This window comes from Carassius auratus, chromosome 43 (assembly GCF_003368295.1).
Source record: "Carassius auratus strain Wakin chromosome 43, ASM336829v1, whole genome shotgun sequence".
NCBI classification, from domain to species: domain Eukaryota; kingdom Metazoa; phylum Chordata; class Actinopteri; order Cypriniformes; family Cyprinidae; genus Carassius; species Carassius auratus.
In genome coordinates, this window is record NC_039285.1 from 796,865 (window position 1) to 813,430 (window position 16,566).

The 16,566-nt window shown below is 40.6% G+C and overlaps 2 pseudogenes; one reads left to right on the top strand and one right to left on the bottom strand.

Moving 5' to 3' along the window:
* The first annotated feature begins 1,630 nt into the window (after window positions 1-1,630).
* Window positions 1,631-8,218, top strand: LOC113061375 (la-related protein 6-like; annotated as a pseudogene).
* A 2,568-nt stretch (window positions 8,219-10,786) lies between these two features.
* Window positions 10,787-16,476, bottom strand: LOC113061376 (TM2 domain-containing protein 3-like; annotated as a pseudogene).
* Window positions 16,477-16,566: the final 90 nt, after the last annotated feature.

Here is a 16,566-nt window from a genome sequence, read left to right on the forward strand (position 1 = left end):
AATAATCCAGCATAAAATCATCCACAGACAAACCACGCTGATGCTCTGAATGTGTTTCAGAAAAGCAAACAGATGTTCATCAGCGTTCACAGCAAAACCAGCTCATCCTCACAAACATCACTCTCTTCATCTCAAGAAAACACTATTCCAGCTTAAATACCAAAGTATTATTACATTGTCTTCTTTTGTTTTTTAGAATAACACCTTGCCATTTTAATGTTTTAATTTTCCGTCCATGTGGTTATTTATATGGATCTGTAAAGGTCATTTAATAATGCTTCCCTTCGACTCATTTCACAATGAGGAATTACACCGGTGCACAATGCAAACAATATACTGCATTTAATTTACACTGAATTCATGTGAATAAAACGAGTCTCTACTGAGAATCATCTTCACTTAGGCTTCATTTTCTTTATGCCAAGTGCAATTAATTGCTTAATTTTGTGTAAAACTGGGATTATGCATCACTACAGCATGTAAAAACAGTATAAAGTCAGCTCAGGCTTTAATGAGTGTTGTGTAGATGCACAGCTGGACACAGGTCTGATGAGTGTCTATGAGCGAATGTGAGTTCTGCTGTTGACCTCATGATGGACGATGGCTTCACATGCATCTCATGAAGAAACTAGTGCATTGCATGATGAATTATTGGCTTATTCTGGAAAACAGATGTAGAAATAGTGCTTGCTCATCCTGCTGGTGGAGAACTTCTGTATTCAGACACAAATGATGATGTTTGCATTGTGTGCTTTATCAATAGCGATGCATTCACTCATGAACATAAAGGTCCTCAGCGTTCAGTGTCTATAAAAACTGCTGCAGGAAAGCTGCATCTCCCAAAAACACATTCAGACTGAACAGAGCAGAGACAGCCGGTGATGGAGGACACGGGTCAGACAGATCAGAACCACAGAAAGACTACTGCAGCTCAATAAAGACCAGCACTGAACACACGAGACGCTTCTTTCAGGCTCTGTTCCTGAGTTTCACTGCTTTACAAAGAAGAGAAGCATCTTAAACTGAACCTGGAGCTGCTCGAGTCTGTGCTGCGCATCATTAGTATGCGGGACACGGCCGTGACGTCACTCACGACTGAGCTCAGCCCCGCACACACACATCAATCACAGCAATGACTCACACACACACACACACACACACACACACTTTCACCTTAAATAACTCCAGAACGCTGCTTATAGAGATCTATTTTAGGATCTTTTGGATAAATATTTGTGTGTATGTATGTATACATAGCCTACTTTTTTTTTTCAAAGATGCCAGTGCTTCCTGTCACAGCTGTGCAAATATTTGAAAAACACTATCATAACTATTAAACTGAATTTAAATGTGTATTTAACCTCAAAATGATCTCAAAGTAAAAAGAGCTGCTGAAGTCTGATGCCGGCTGTGCTTTAAAATTAAATTATCATCATATTAATATTTAAATAGGGTAACGTGTAATCTGTAACCATTTCTAAGTAACGTCCCACAATGCCATGATATAGGCCAACACTCACACATTACATGTTTTACACGTATGCCTTAACTTAAACCGAATCATTTGGGATTTAGTGATTTAGTATTTGTAATAACTGAAATGAAACCACTGCCTTCATTGTGTTCGTTCTGGAGGGTTTCTCTCGGAGCAGTGAATCCGCTGATGTAAAGCCTGTTATCTGATTACAGATAAAGTGTGTCGCGCGTTGATTGATCTTCTTCTGATTGTCTTCACGTGAAGCGAGCAGCGTTTTTCTGATTTAAACGCGTCGACGGGACGCTCGCGGCTTCTCCAAGTAACGAGAAAGAGACGCGAAGAGATGTCCGCCGTGATGAACGCGTTCCTGCGCTGCGTCGCGTTCCTGCTGCCGCCCTCTTGGCTTCAGCTTTGCTGGTGGGTTGGGGAGGCGTCATGGCCCAATCCCAGAGCTCGATTCAAACACACAAAGCCTCTTACATATGAGGAAGTAGCAGCTCAAGACGAACCCAAACCCGTCCCCTCTTCCTCCTCTGACAGCTCGGCTCCGTCTCCGTCTCCGTGGCGCAGATTCTGGACGCTCTGGTCCGCCGTGGAGCGCGTCCTCTCGGCTCCCTTTGATCTTCACGCGCGCTTGGGAAGTTTGTGTTCGCCGTACCGCGTCGCAGCCGGTTCCCCGTCGAGCGCAGCCGCGGAAGAGGAGGCGTTCACGGCGCAGATCATGAGCTCCAGCACGAGCAGCCGCAGCCGGACGCGGAGCCGCGGGAGATCAGCGCTCCGGTGACCATCACCGTCGCCATCCAGGCTGCGGAGGACGAGGAGCCCGACGAGGAGCCTTCATACAACACCATCGAGCTCCAGACGGGCAGCGGCAGCGAGGACGAGATCGGGAGACACGATAAATCCAGGTAGAGACACTCGATCACGCATATTTATAACCGTCTCACATAAAGTCACTGGTTTCCACTGATCTCTCCATCCGTGATCCAAACAAACACCAGCCGCGCTTCAAGGCTATAAATAGCCTCGCACACAATGCTTGACCGCATGAAAGTGCACATTTCTAACTGCGCTTCAGAGCCTGTGTGTGTGTGTGTGTGTGTGTGTGTGAGAGACACCTGTCGCAGCTCTTCAGGTAGGAATGACACCAGACCTGTTGCTCCAGCTCCTGTAGATCTGTCCACTCCAGAGGTCCTCCAACATCATGATGTAATGCTCCTATACATGACAAGCATCTCACGATAGACGGCCAAACATCCGTCTAGATGAGGGGTTTTCAATCTTTTAGATGACATCCTTCAAATAAGATCATAGTCTTGTGAGGAACCAACATTCACATTTTTTTTTTTTAAATGTAACAGCCTGATTTATTCATTTAAAACCGATATAGTATATACTATACAAATGCACAACATTATTTGGAAGAATTTATTTTCTGAGCTTTTGCTACTCACTTTACTAGTGTGTAGATACACCCATTTCTTAATGTTTTTGTTTACCTATAGATTTATTTTATTTCTATATTTTAATGTCTTTGTACATTTTTAGTTTCTTTAAAAATCTCCCTCAGACCCCAGCACTTCCTTGAACTTTATTTGAAACATTTACTTGAAATAATAATTTCCACTAATAGCCCTTCCTTGTGGTTCCCAGTAAAAACCATTTTAAATGCGTATATACTTTTAAAAGTATTTTTATAAATTTTTTTTATTTTTATTTAATAGTTTAAAAATTTAAGTTTTTTTTATTTTACGGTTTCCCAGCACTTCCTTGCAGCCCCCCCCCCAGTTTTTTGAAAACTTATTATAATTAATATATTTCAATCAATCTTTTTGTAATGTTTTTGAATTTAAAACGTAAACGCTTTAAAAACCTATCTAAAAAAAAAAAAATCACTGACCCCAAGCACTTCACTTGTAGATCCCCCCCCCCCAATGTTTTTTCATCAATCTTTTTTTAAAAATTTTTTATTGGATACTTATTTTAATATTAGTAATTTAATTGCTTTATTTTCTAAAATGTTCCACTCATCCTCCAGCTCTTCCTTGGGACACCCCTGGTGTTCACTAGTGTCCTCAGTGACCGCAGCGAGACTCTAAACTCTGTGTAATTAAATCTGTCCCACATGACCTCCTGAGCGAGGACAAGCGAGTGTAGAGTGTGATGCGAGTAGCTGTGCGTCTGCATTGTTGTGGAGCACTAATGAGTGGCTGACGCTGCTATTGTGCTCCGCAGCAGTGGGTGGATGGAGACGGGCCGCTCGCTCTGCTTCAAGAGCTTCCCAGCCTCGGTCTCTTCAGGAGCTTGTGTGACCGTCCCGAGCGGATCCACGCTTTTAAAGGTTGTGTGCTGTAAGGCAGTGAGTCATCAGTTTAATTTGTTTTCTGAAGGTTATTTCCAGCAGACGGCTAGGTAAGCCGTGGAATCTCATAGAAAAGATTAGATTTGTTCTGCTGCTGGAAGCAGAGCTGTGTGTGTGTGTGTGTGTGTGTGTGTGTGTCAGATGGAGAGGTCTCGGCGCTGCTCGTGTGTTGGTGTTCGTGGGCAGCGAGCTGTGATGCTCATGCGTTCGCGCAGGCTGTTGGATTATGGGGGAATCGGAGACCTCATGGGGCCGATGGGACACAGACGGACTCCCTGCTGTGCATTGATGTGTGTTTGGTGTGTCTCTCAGTGGAGCAGGGACCAGCGGCGGGGAGCTGGAGGAGGAGAGCTGGCAGCCTCCGGACACAGAGCTCATCCAGAAACTGGTCACACAGATCGAATATTATCTGTCGGACGAGAACCTGGAGCACGACGCCTTCCTGCTCAAACACGTCCGCCGCAACAAACTGGGCTTCGTCAGCGTCAAGCTGCTCACCTCCTTCAAGAAGGTAAGGGCTTCGTCTTCCAGTTACACAAGACTTCATCATCTGTTAAAAAAAATAACTGCTGTCTATTAACGGTTTTATTTTACTCAAAGCAGACACGTGCTTTTAAAATGTATTGTTTACAAAATAAAACATTAGAATGTACACCTCAAAATATATAAATGTAATCTTTTTTACAATAAAGATTTATGTAATGCATTTAAAACACAGATTTTTACATTTCTATTATATAAAAAAATTGTGTATATATGACACACACAAACACACAAGGTGTGTGTGTGTGTATACTCCACTTAAAAATTAAGTATATGTACATTAACATTTTCTATATAAAGTCACATATTTTTTACATCTTGCGACCATCCATAAATCTCATTAATATTTACAAAATTTGATGTCATTATGTGTATGAGATCAATACTTTGGTTTTGGAAGTCAAAAAAATCATTCATTCATTGTCTCTGTAGAATAATTGGCATGAGTCATTGGTTTCAGTTTTTGTATTTAAATATTACTTCAACATTTTTTGGTTAAACAGCCATGTTTCCACTGAGGAACTGAACTTCCCGTAATCTTGAAGAGAGCTCAGCCAATCAGAGGAGTCACGGTTACCATGGAAATGAGTATCTTGGCGAGCCGAGCAGCGGTCCTCGACTCCCATGATGCATTGCGAATGATGAATCCCATTGATCTCCGTTCACTCCACTTGTGTAAATCTCACAAACGTGCTTGAATGTCTTCATGCTGCTTAAACAATGAGCAGAAATCAGTTTTATATCATGCTGTTGTTTCTGATCATCATTCACAATACTTCATGGGATTCGCTGATTCTCTTGTAAAACTGTTTTTGCGTCTTTCTGCGTTTTACTTCAAATCAATTTGTGATTCATCTGTGAGTGGGTTGGTTCGGTTCATGACTCCGAACTCTTTATTAAAGCATGTTTTTGAAAAATGCAGATGAAGAAACTAAAGGAGAAAGCACAACCTATGGCCCGGTGGATGATAGTAAATCATTTGGTTTGGTAATTTTAAAAAAGGAACTGGCATTTTTAAATGTTTCACTTTAGCTTCCTGTTTCAATACAAAATGAGAAGCTCTGAGGAAAATGCATTTGTCAGATTATTTGAGTACCCTGCACTAAATTACTGCTCTGCAGCGATCTCATGCTGCTTTTGATGCTCATTCTGAAGAAGCCTGGCCCGAGTTGCTCTTTCACTCAATCTCATCTCAGTTGAAGCTGTACTTTGATGTGCATTGACATGGAAACAAAGATTTTTTATTTTCTCTTTGAGGCATTAATGCTGAATGGTTCACAATGGAGTCATGTTGACGACTGATGCCCCTACACAGTTATTAACATCGTAAATCATTATGTACAACACTCTACCTTGTTTTCTTACCTTAAAATGTAAAATCCAGTAAACTAGTTTTCACATTTTCAAGGAGTTTCTAATACAACACTACAGCATTTGCCATTTATATTGATTTAGACCAACAATATCAATCGGTTTTAATAAAAAAAAAAAAAATTCCTTATTTTGGAAACCCAGAGAAATGCTATTATGGATTTATTTTGTTGCATCCTACTTCGGTCTTGATTTCCTTGATTTTTTTTTTTTTTTTAACCCCATTGGCAGAAACTCACTGAAGTGATTTTTCAGAAAACAAGAACGAATCTTATGTAATTTTGCTTAAAGTTAACATCTTGATTAAAAAAAAAAAGTACCAGAAAATGAGACCAATACGAATAATTTTTTATTTTTTTTTGGAATACAAATAGGAACATAAAATTATTGGTGGTTCGTTACCATTATAGATGTTTACTGCACTATGACGACTTCTGAGAACCCTTTAGTGGTGAAAAGAGTCGTGTGAATCTTAAAGGGATGGTTCACCCAAAAATGAAAATTGTCATTACTCACCCTCATGTCGTTCTCTACACAATCAAGGCTCATAAACGTAGCAAGGAAATCGGTAAAATCCATGTGACATCAGGGTTTCAAGGGTAACTTCACAAAGCTACAATCTCCTGATGTCACATGGATTATGTTACCGATTTCCTTGCTACGTTTATGAGCCTTGATCGTGCAAGTATCCTTGCAGTCTAAGGAGGGTCAGAGAGCTCTCAGATTCCATCAAAAATATCTTAATTTGTGTTTTGAAAATTGATGTTGTTCAGTTGCTTGGACGCAATCTCTTTTTGTTTAAAGCACTATGTTAATAAAGTTGACTTAAGATGATTGATGGTCATACCTGAAGGTTAAATGCATCCTGTTTCCGTGTCCTCAGGTCAAGCACTTGACGCGCGACTGGAGAACCACGGCATACGCCTTGCGTCACTCCGAGCTGCTGGAGCTGAACGATGAGGGCCGTAAGGTGCGGCGCAGGACGACGGTGCCGGTGTTCGCCAGCGAGTCTCTGCCGAGTCGCATGCTGCTGCTGAGTGAACTCAAGCGCTGGCCGGAGCTGGGAGTCGCACTCGGAGGCAACGGAGAGGCAGGAGCCACCCAACAGGAGCGTCTGATGGAGCTCCTGCTGAAAGCTTTCGGAAACTACGGTGCCATCGCCTCCGTGCGGGTTCTCAAACCCGGGAAGGACTTGCCGGCCGATCTGAAGAAACTGAGCGGGCGTTACTCTCAGCTGGGAACGGAGGAGTGTGCCATCGTGGAGTTCGAAGAAGTGGAGGCGGCGATGAAAGCCCACGAGGCGGTCGCAGGAGACACAGGAGTGTCTTTGGGATTGAAGGTTGTTCTAATCGGCACCAAGCCGCCCAAGAAAAAGGTCCCAAAGGACCGGTCGCGGGACGAGGGAGTCGGCGGGATACGCAAGAGTCGCTCGCTCAACAGCCGCGTTCGAGAGTTGCAGTATCACGGCGACGACTCCGCCGCAAGTTCCTCGGAAACCGAAAGCAATCCCACATCGCCGCGCTTGGCTCGCAAGTCGCGCTCCTGCAACAAGCTCAGCCCCACGAGCGGCGGGCCCAATCACCTGAGTCCGGCGGTGTCCCCGCGCTCCAGTCCCTGGAGCAGCCCACGAGCCAGTCCCTGCACCCAGCGCAAGACACACCACTCGGGGAAGTCTCCGCTGGCCAGCGAGGGCCGCTTGAGCCCCGAACCCGGCCGCAGATGGGCGGACTATTCCTCGGACAGCAGCTTGACCCCTTTGGGAAGCCCGTGGGTCCAGCGGAGGAAGCAGGTGGCCAGTCAGGAGAGCAGCCCGGTGGGAAGCCCGATGCTCGGGAGGAAGATCCAGAACGCCGACGGGCTTCCTCTAGGTGTGGTTCGGCTCCCGAGGGGTCCAGACGGCACGCGAGGCTTTCACTCGTCTTCTCCCTGTGACCGGGGCAAGACTGCGTCCACACAAACCTGTCTTTAAAGCCCAAGACCGACCCTCTCGTCTCCCGGACCCTCACACTCTCATGACCATCTCTGTAGGACTTGGCCCGTCTTTTGTAATACCTTTTTCTACATGCTGCTTTTGTTAACGTTTTATACGTCTTAATTTCTCGCTGAATGATGGCATCGCAGGGGAAGCCGTTCTGAAAGTGTTTACGTTTTAAATTCTCGCCAGTGTCTGCCTCTCGTGTAAATGGGTTCTGATGTGATCCTCCGGCACTGGAAACGTATTTAGTTTTATTTGCTTTAACTTCTATTTGGTTTCTGTCTTTAAACATGCTTCACTTTAGTGCTTTACAGATCAGATGGGATCTGTTTTTTTTTTGTTTGTTTCTGTTCTTCCGGTTGAGTCCTCTCTGTGAAAGTGTTTGAGGTTTCTGTCCCGAGCACAAATGCCTGGTATCTGCCTTCAATCTGGTTGGAGGCAATGCACAGTCTGCTTCCTCACTGTACAAATAAATCACTACAATCGCAGTTATCTGGGGTATTGCTCATTTCTTCAGATCCAATAATCTCTTGCTTTTGGCCGCTTCGTTTTGCATATCAGTTGCTTTCAGATTTCATGCAAATCAGTGGCTTTCTCCTGCTTCCGATTGAATTGTTGCACGAAATGCTTACAATCAACCGCATAAGCCCAACAATATGCACAAGTATGGTTATATAAATGCATTAACCGCAGAAGTGTGATTTGCACGAGTCTAACACATTTAACAAACACTAGGCTAAATATTGTATTCGTGTTTCACTTCTTACCAAGTGACCGATTAATCCGTGCCAAGACTCCATTCTTTGGCATCAAACAAACAATATCAGATGCTTTTCTCATGCATTGAAACTGTCATCCACTGATGCATTCAGTTTACATTTACCATTGTTTTACTCCTGCTGTGAGAGGAAATAAATAGCTGGTCTTTCAATAAGAAAGTCAGCAGCATGCTCTTTTTCATTCGCTCCCACTACCTCAGAGATAATTTTATTTGACACCGTGTGACGTAATGCTTCTCTTAGCAACCATCTGATCTCCACAGGATGCTGAGATGAATGTGTTCCAGTTCAGTGAGATCAGACCTGAGCTAAATTATACCTGCGTGCTCAAAATGCAGTCTGGACTCTTGATTGGGCTTAATTTGCACGTAGCTGTAATAATGTGCATTAATGAGTGTTATCTGCACTATCACCTGAGTCACACTGGACCCAATAAGCATTTCGATAACAATTATAGTTAATTTTCGGGTAGAAAGAGTTACATCTGCATGTCCAATTAAACTGGCAACATCCTCCTTTGGCCAGATTGTCCATTTAGCACAACATCTGATGGTTTCATGCATCACAAAGGAATCCGTAATCACGGTATAATGGCTTCCGTGTAATTTAAATCTTTTGAATGTGCTTTTTGGCAATTATATGCTGTGTGCTCGGCCTCCAACTTCATAAAGCATTAATGTCAAAGCATTTTCTGAATTATGTGGCTTATGACTAACACGCAGCCAGGAGAAAATACACTATAATGAGCGCACGCTTAAGTGTGATGTAATTTTCCAGAACCTTCACCGTCTCTGTTCCTGTACGGTGGAGCGAGCTGCAAACCTCAAAGAAACCTCTAACACAACTCTTACCTCACCAATCACCCATCTATACACACACACAACTCTATACATGCCTCACATCTCATACTTCAAACTTTTCGTTCTATGCTATGAATTTTGAGGCTCTTTTGACAAACGGTTTCTGATATTGTTCATTTGTAAGTCACTTTGGAAAAGCATCTGCTAAAAGAATAAAATGTGAAATATCAGTAAAGAATAGCGTTTCACATCCATCACTGTGTGAAAGGAGATGTTTAATATCCTGATGGGATGTTGAGATGAGGGCGTGGTTCCTAAAATGAATATGATCTTGTAGTAAACATGCTCATAAAACATTACATGGTGGAAAAAAACAGTTGTGTATGACTCACACATGAACTCGAGTTACAGCCAGTGCCCTCCAGTTATTTTGCATTTTAAACCAAGCTTGTATCATGCAACATCCGTCAGTCTGTTGAAATAATGGAGCTGACAGCACTTTTACTGTAAATGCAAGGTCAAGTTGAGTGCAATGCATTGTGGGATACAGTATGCAGTGAACTGCCTGTCTGTGTATTGCACATTTTGGCAAATGTAGCAGATCATCCAGGTTCATACGGACTAAACAGTGAGTGGTAGTTATGTTAATTAAAATGTTCATTATATAAGCCTGACAGCACATCAGCTCTCAGAGGAAACAGAAGCAAATGTTGAAACTGTAGCTCATTAAACCAAACTATTGCTTCAGGGAGGTGATGAAATCTAAAAAATGTAAAACATGTTTTTTTTGGACATCTTCCAGATTAGTATATTTTTAAGGGCGTGTGGAATGACTTGAGAAAAGTAGTGTTCTGTCACCTCGGTAGTAACACACAGGAGTCGTCTGCACTGTGACCTCACTTCCAGGAAGTGCAGCTTTGGTGAGAAACGGACACATGCTGTTCTGCAGCGAACGCAAAGCATGACTGTCATCACGAGGGAGCAGATGAAGCTGAAGATATCATCACTGCCAAACACCGTGTTACCACAGACCTCTGAGGCAGAGCAGTGTAAACAGAGTAAAGCCACAGTAAATCCCACAAATCTGCTGATCAGGACACACTCAGTACAGTGTTTCTGCTCTTATGAACACTACATACACATGTCCTGCCGCTCTTGTTAAATCTGCAGCACACTGCAACTGTATCCCACAATGCAATGTGCTTGACATATATTGTCTATTTAGTTTTTATTACATTATAAAATTAAGTTTTAAATAAGTGATTTGTTGTATTTCAGTTAATGTTATATAAAAAATGTTTTTAATGGTTTTAATTGCAGTTTTAGTTAACTAAAACCAAAACTATAAAAACATTTTCATTACTCAAAACAGCATTAACTGAAAAAATAAATACAATTCTTTCAGCTAGTTGCAATGGCATCATTTCTCATTGTAACAGAAATTATAGATATTAAAAATAACAGACTTGTAAAAAAATTACCATCCAAATATACATTTTTATTGCACTTTATCTGTAGATTCAATTCCAATTCATAGCTGTAAGAGTTTTTTCTTTTACACACACACCTTCAGTTTTATTCCTCTTGTTCTGTTCTGAAAGTTACACAACAGTTTTCAGTATTTTTCATTGAAGCTTGTTTTCTGCCACAGAATAAAAATAAAGCTATTCGCAACATTTTCTCACTAATCTGCCTTTTTTCTCGCAATTCTCAAAAAAAAAAAATAATAATAATATAAACACAAAATTGCAACATGTAAACTCAGAATTCGGAGAAAATAGAATTGTTAAACATAAACTTGCAATTGAGAAAATAAATTCTGTCTTTTTTCTTGCAATTAAATGTTGTTTTGTTTCTGTCACAGAATGAATAATAACAAAGAAAACTGCAACTTTGTTTCAATTTTGATTCTTTTTTTTTTTTTTACTGTATTTTATTTGTTTGTCAGAATTGCAAATTGTGAGATAAAAAGTTGCAAATACCTTTATTTTCATCCCTTGGCAGAAAACAAGCTTCCATAGAAAAAAAACCTATAAACAGATACATCTTTGTGAGAATTATGAGAAAAATGTTTTTTTTTTTATTTTTTTTTATCCCACGGCCACGAAAGTTCCACAATAAATCCCTCTGATTAAACCTTTATTATATCAACAAATGCAAACAGGAATTTTGAACCCGTCTTCAAATGTTCCCCCGCAGTGTTTCGTCTTGCTGAATCTGACAGATAAAGACAAACTCAGGTGAGCACCGTCATCAACCTGACGCTGGTTTAATCAGAAATCAACACTCATAATATATAAACACATATATATACACATAGCAGTAAAATAAGACGGACACAGATGAGTTTAGATGCATGCTGTGCATCGCCTCTAGCGCTGCGGTCTTCCTCTGATGGAGTCTGTCAGACGTGCTGCTGAAGAGCAGATGGGAATCTGTCGCAGTGGGAGTTTGGACACAACACGTGCGAATCGGGATGGAAATCTGGGATGGAGGAGTCAGAGTCAGAGTCACATTCGATCCCTCAGATGTACAGCGAGCCGTCGGCTGGCCCCACATATCCCACCGCGATCAGCAGCACGTCGATCAGCGTCCAGATCCCCAGACCGCCGAAACTGAAGAGCTTCCCCAGACCTTCCCTCCACTGGCCCAGATAGAAGCGGTCCGCTCCGAAGCCCCCAGAGTCACACTGCGCACACATAAACACCTTTAATAGCTAGATTTCTATATTATTGCTGTGAAGGAAGCTCGTCCAGGTGTACTCTCATGTTAATGATTCAGAGGAGTGTGAGGTGAATCACCTGAGGGCCAGAGCCGTGGACCACTTATATCCTCCCGTCCAGTTACAGAACAGACGCTTCTGAAACTCTCGCTTCCCTGTGAACAACACACACACGGCAGACACATGACGGAAAACACCTGCTAAAACTCTGAAACATAACAGCAGATATTGTGAAGAACGCCACTGACTTACAAATAGAAGTCTATCGGGACTAGAAACTATACACGAGGGAGAGTAAATGATGACATTTTGGGTGAGCTGTCCGTTTAAGGACTTCTGATGCTAAACCCTTTAAGTGCCACCCTTCATTTTTGAATATCGACGTGAAAGTGTATTATTCAAACCTAAACTGTTAATGAACGCTTTGGAAGACAGAGAACAAGGTTAGACTCTTCTGATAAAAATACAAATCTACAGATTTTTGCAGAAGTGGAATCATTTAAAAATATTGAAGTATCAAAAAGTTGAAATTTACTGTAAAGAAAATGCAGTGTACCATTTTTAGTTTTATGTTATATAAAATTATATTTTTCAAAATACGCATCACTATAAAATTAAAGCCTTAGGTCTAAATAAGTTATGTTTCAAATTTGAAGTTGATAAAAAAAATTTTTTTAGATTTTATTTTCGGCCGTTATACCACAAACAGCCACCAGGTGCCATCAAAACGCCATTTTTCTCACAAATATCTAAATATCTCTGTCAATATTACTTCTATCTACCAAATTTAGAATATTGAGACTCTTTTTGATCAATATGCATTTCATCAAGATTCTAAAAAGTTTTGATTCTAAAAAGACCATAATGCATTTTGTAATATGAAACCTGACTCCGCCCACTAAGGGGACGCAAAGTGACGCAATCTATGATTTCAAAATGGACAGTTTTCAGAAGATCAATTTTAAGCTTTCAAATGTATTTGTAATTTATGATTATTATTATTATGATATGGTGGCAATTAAGAGGTTAAGTATTCATTTACATTCATGCATCTGGCTTTTTTTGGACACTTTCATCTAAAGTGACTTACACTGGGTTTAAGGTACACATGTGATCAGTTCATGCACTCCCTGGGAATCAAACCCATGACCCTGGTGTTGCTAGCGCAGTCTGTAGTTTATTGTGTGTGTGTGAGGGTCGTACCCAGGCAGTGCACGTGATCCAGAGCTTTACAGCTGGTGTTATAGCGTCTGCGTGGACACGACACCGTCATGCAGTTGTCGGTGTTGGTGCAGCTGTACTGAGACGGATCCAGCTGCCAACAGAAACGACAGTCCAGCGTGAGCGAGAAGTTCTGCTGCGGCCGACCCTGATCGCTCTGAAACACACACAGCGATGCAACGAGTGCATCAGGCATCTGAGACAGATTACAGATTACAACAGATTACTTGATTACTAAACCAGGCGATCCGAAATAGAAATAATAGATGCATATCTATCAAAAGGAGTGCAATCGAGGAATAACTGGTGAAGAATTCAGAATGTGAAGCTCACTTGAAAAAAATTAAAAAAAGATAAATCATGAATAATAATAATAATAATAATAATAATAATAATAATAATAGTTAAGGGTTATTATAGTTAGCTGAAACTGTAAAAAAAAAAAAAAAATTACTTGAAATAAATGCTAACTCAAATAAAACATAATATAATTTACATATACCATTTCTTTCAGTTATGTTGTCATGTTCTCATTTTCATTTAGTTTATCTTGATCTTGAATAACTAAACCTAAAATTGAAATAGACAAAAATAAAAACTGTGCGCGCATAAAGACAAAAAAATGTAAGAATCATATAAGTTACAAACACAGAATTTTTTACAATAATTTGTATATTGAATATTTAATGTAATTCAAGGTAATTACTGCTAACTAAATCCAAAAAATATTTGCATTACGTGCAATAAAACAAATGTTGACTGACATAAATAATATAAAATGAAAACTTATTTTAAGCATATTTATCTTAAGCTTCTCGTTTCCATTTAGTTTACCTTCATGCTTAATGCAAATTAAACTGAAATAAAAATCAATATATATCTTACTGATTTTCTTACATACATACAGAGAACACGTACACGAGAAAGGTTTTCATGCTCTCCAGAAACTATTCACATGCACACGTGAATATTTACCATGCTTACTAGTTTTATATACTATAACACATTTCCTTTTTGCGTCACTGCCATCTTACGATGAAGAAAGAATGGATGCACAGGAACGAACAGAGATATATTTGATCAAAATGTAAATCTAATCTCAGCAGAGAAACCATGTCATGAAATGGGCTGACGGCACAATACGGCTGTGTGCATCGTCCTATTCACCAAATTCAATGGTCTATAAAAAGACTTGTTCTGAAAAAAATAAGTGTTCAAAATGTGGCTTTTGTTAGTGCAGTGCATTATATTTCCAAGCCTCAGGTCTGCTTTAACACACACTCCGTGACAGCCAGAAAACACACTGTGAAATGGGCTGATGGTGTAATTGATGGATCAGTGTGTATTGTCCTGTGCTAAGTTTAATGGTTTGTCGTGCACAGTAAAGTCTGTATATTTTTTAGTTTTGTAAAAAACCTTTTAAAAATACTGAGAAAAAAAAGAGCAATATAACCTGCAAAAAATGCACCTTGAATTCATTCAGTGCTTGACAAACACTAAACCGCTGCCATGAAAACACACCTCTTGTACAATGCATTTATTTTCATTTGATTATTTATTAACATTTATAAAGTGGATAGTTCCGGTCCTTGATTCTGATTGGCTGAGACACGTTCAGAGCTGCTGTACATTACAAAGTAACAAAGTAACATACAGCTTTGTTTACATTTGTGTGTTGCTCGGCAACCACTCTGTTACAACCACAACTGATTCTGAGGAGCTACATTGTTTGGTGGAAGAATACTGTTTTTAATCATATCTTTACACTTTATTGGCTCTGTTTTATTTTGTGAAACCTTACTACATATAATAACGGTTTATAAAAGCCCTGTGGAGCTGTGGTTTACAGTGTTTTTATAACAGCTAAAGGGCGTTATTACGCACAACTTTTCTATTGTCGAAAACTAGATGTGGGCAGGAGTCTGGAAATGCTAATATTTTTCCATACTCTGCTTACTTTTCCAGACCTGGAAATGACTCAAATCAAATTCCTATTTTTTCCAAACTGAAATCTCACCACACAGTGGACGCCTGCTTTGGCTCTGCAGGTGAAGTTAGCCGGCCGGCCGTAGCTGCAGTTGTGATGAAACGAGCAGATGATGCAGTCGGCCGGGAGTCTGGAGCACTGACCGCCGCTGGGACACACGGACAGGTCATCATCGGTGACCGCTGGAGCAGCTGAACACACACACACACACACACACACACACACAGCAGGTGTTCAAGCTGGACACTCCACATGAATCTGCTCAAGCGCTAGAGACTGAGCTGGAGTCTCACTCACCAGAGGACGAGGTCAGAGCCACCGGACTGGTCATCACCGGGCTCTGCTGAGCCGTGTACGGCGTCTCCTGACCCACGTGAGGAGAGCTCAGATACGCTGAGAGAGAGAGAGACAGAGAGAGAGAGAGAGAGAGAGACAGAGACCAATAGCAATAGCACTATATTTATTGATTCGTTTAATCTGTTATTTTACACAATAATAAAAAAAACATTATGTTGAATAATAATAATAATAATCAATATTATTAAATACTATTTTTATTTTACAATACAATAGTATTATTATTGCAATATTGCAACTTAAATAATATTAAAATGTAAATATTTTGAATAATAAAAATGAAAAGATGTATTGTTATTATTGTGTACGTTAGCCATATTGAATTATGTATTGCTCTTAGCTTACCACAAACCTGCTTAAAGCTTCTCTTTTATTGATAAAGGATTTATAAACGATCATCATTACAAATCTGTGAAGATATCCATGCATTAAACATATTTTAGAGACAGATGTAAACACCAGACAGTCGGACTATAGAATACTGTAATTATACCACGATACCCCAATGCTAACGTTATATCAGTAATACTATCATACTTTACACATATACTGTACAAATACCATGGTATGTTCTGGTAAGTGTGATTAACAAAAGTATATACTCTAGTATTTACACGGTACGCCTGTAACTCAAATGAGACCGTGATTTTACTGGTTTACGGTAACGTTACCAAAAACACGGTAACAGAGTCCAAACACGGAGAGCACAGCCGTTACCGTGCAGTGCTAGTGTTCGAGTCTGGCGTCTTACCGATCGCACATGAGGAGTAAATGTCGAGCAGCAGCAGAAACAGCATCACATACGAGCTCATGATATTCCGTCCGCGCTCAAAAACCCGTTTCAGTCTGTTTGCCGTCATCCCGAACACCGCCGCCGTGAACTTCCGGCTTCCGCTCACATAAAAGTCCCAACGGCTGATCACCTTGCTTCAGAATAAAAGTCCAACCCAGCACGATAAAGAAACATTGCTT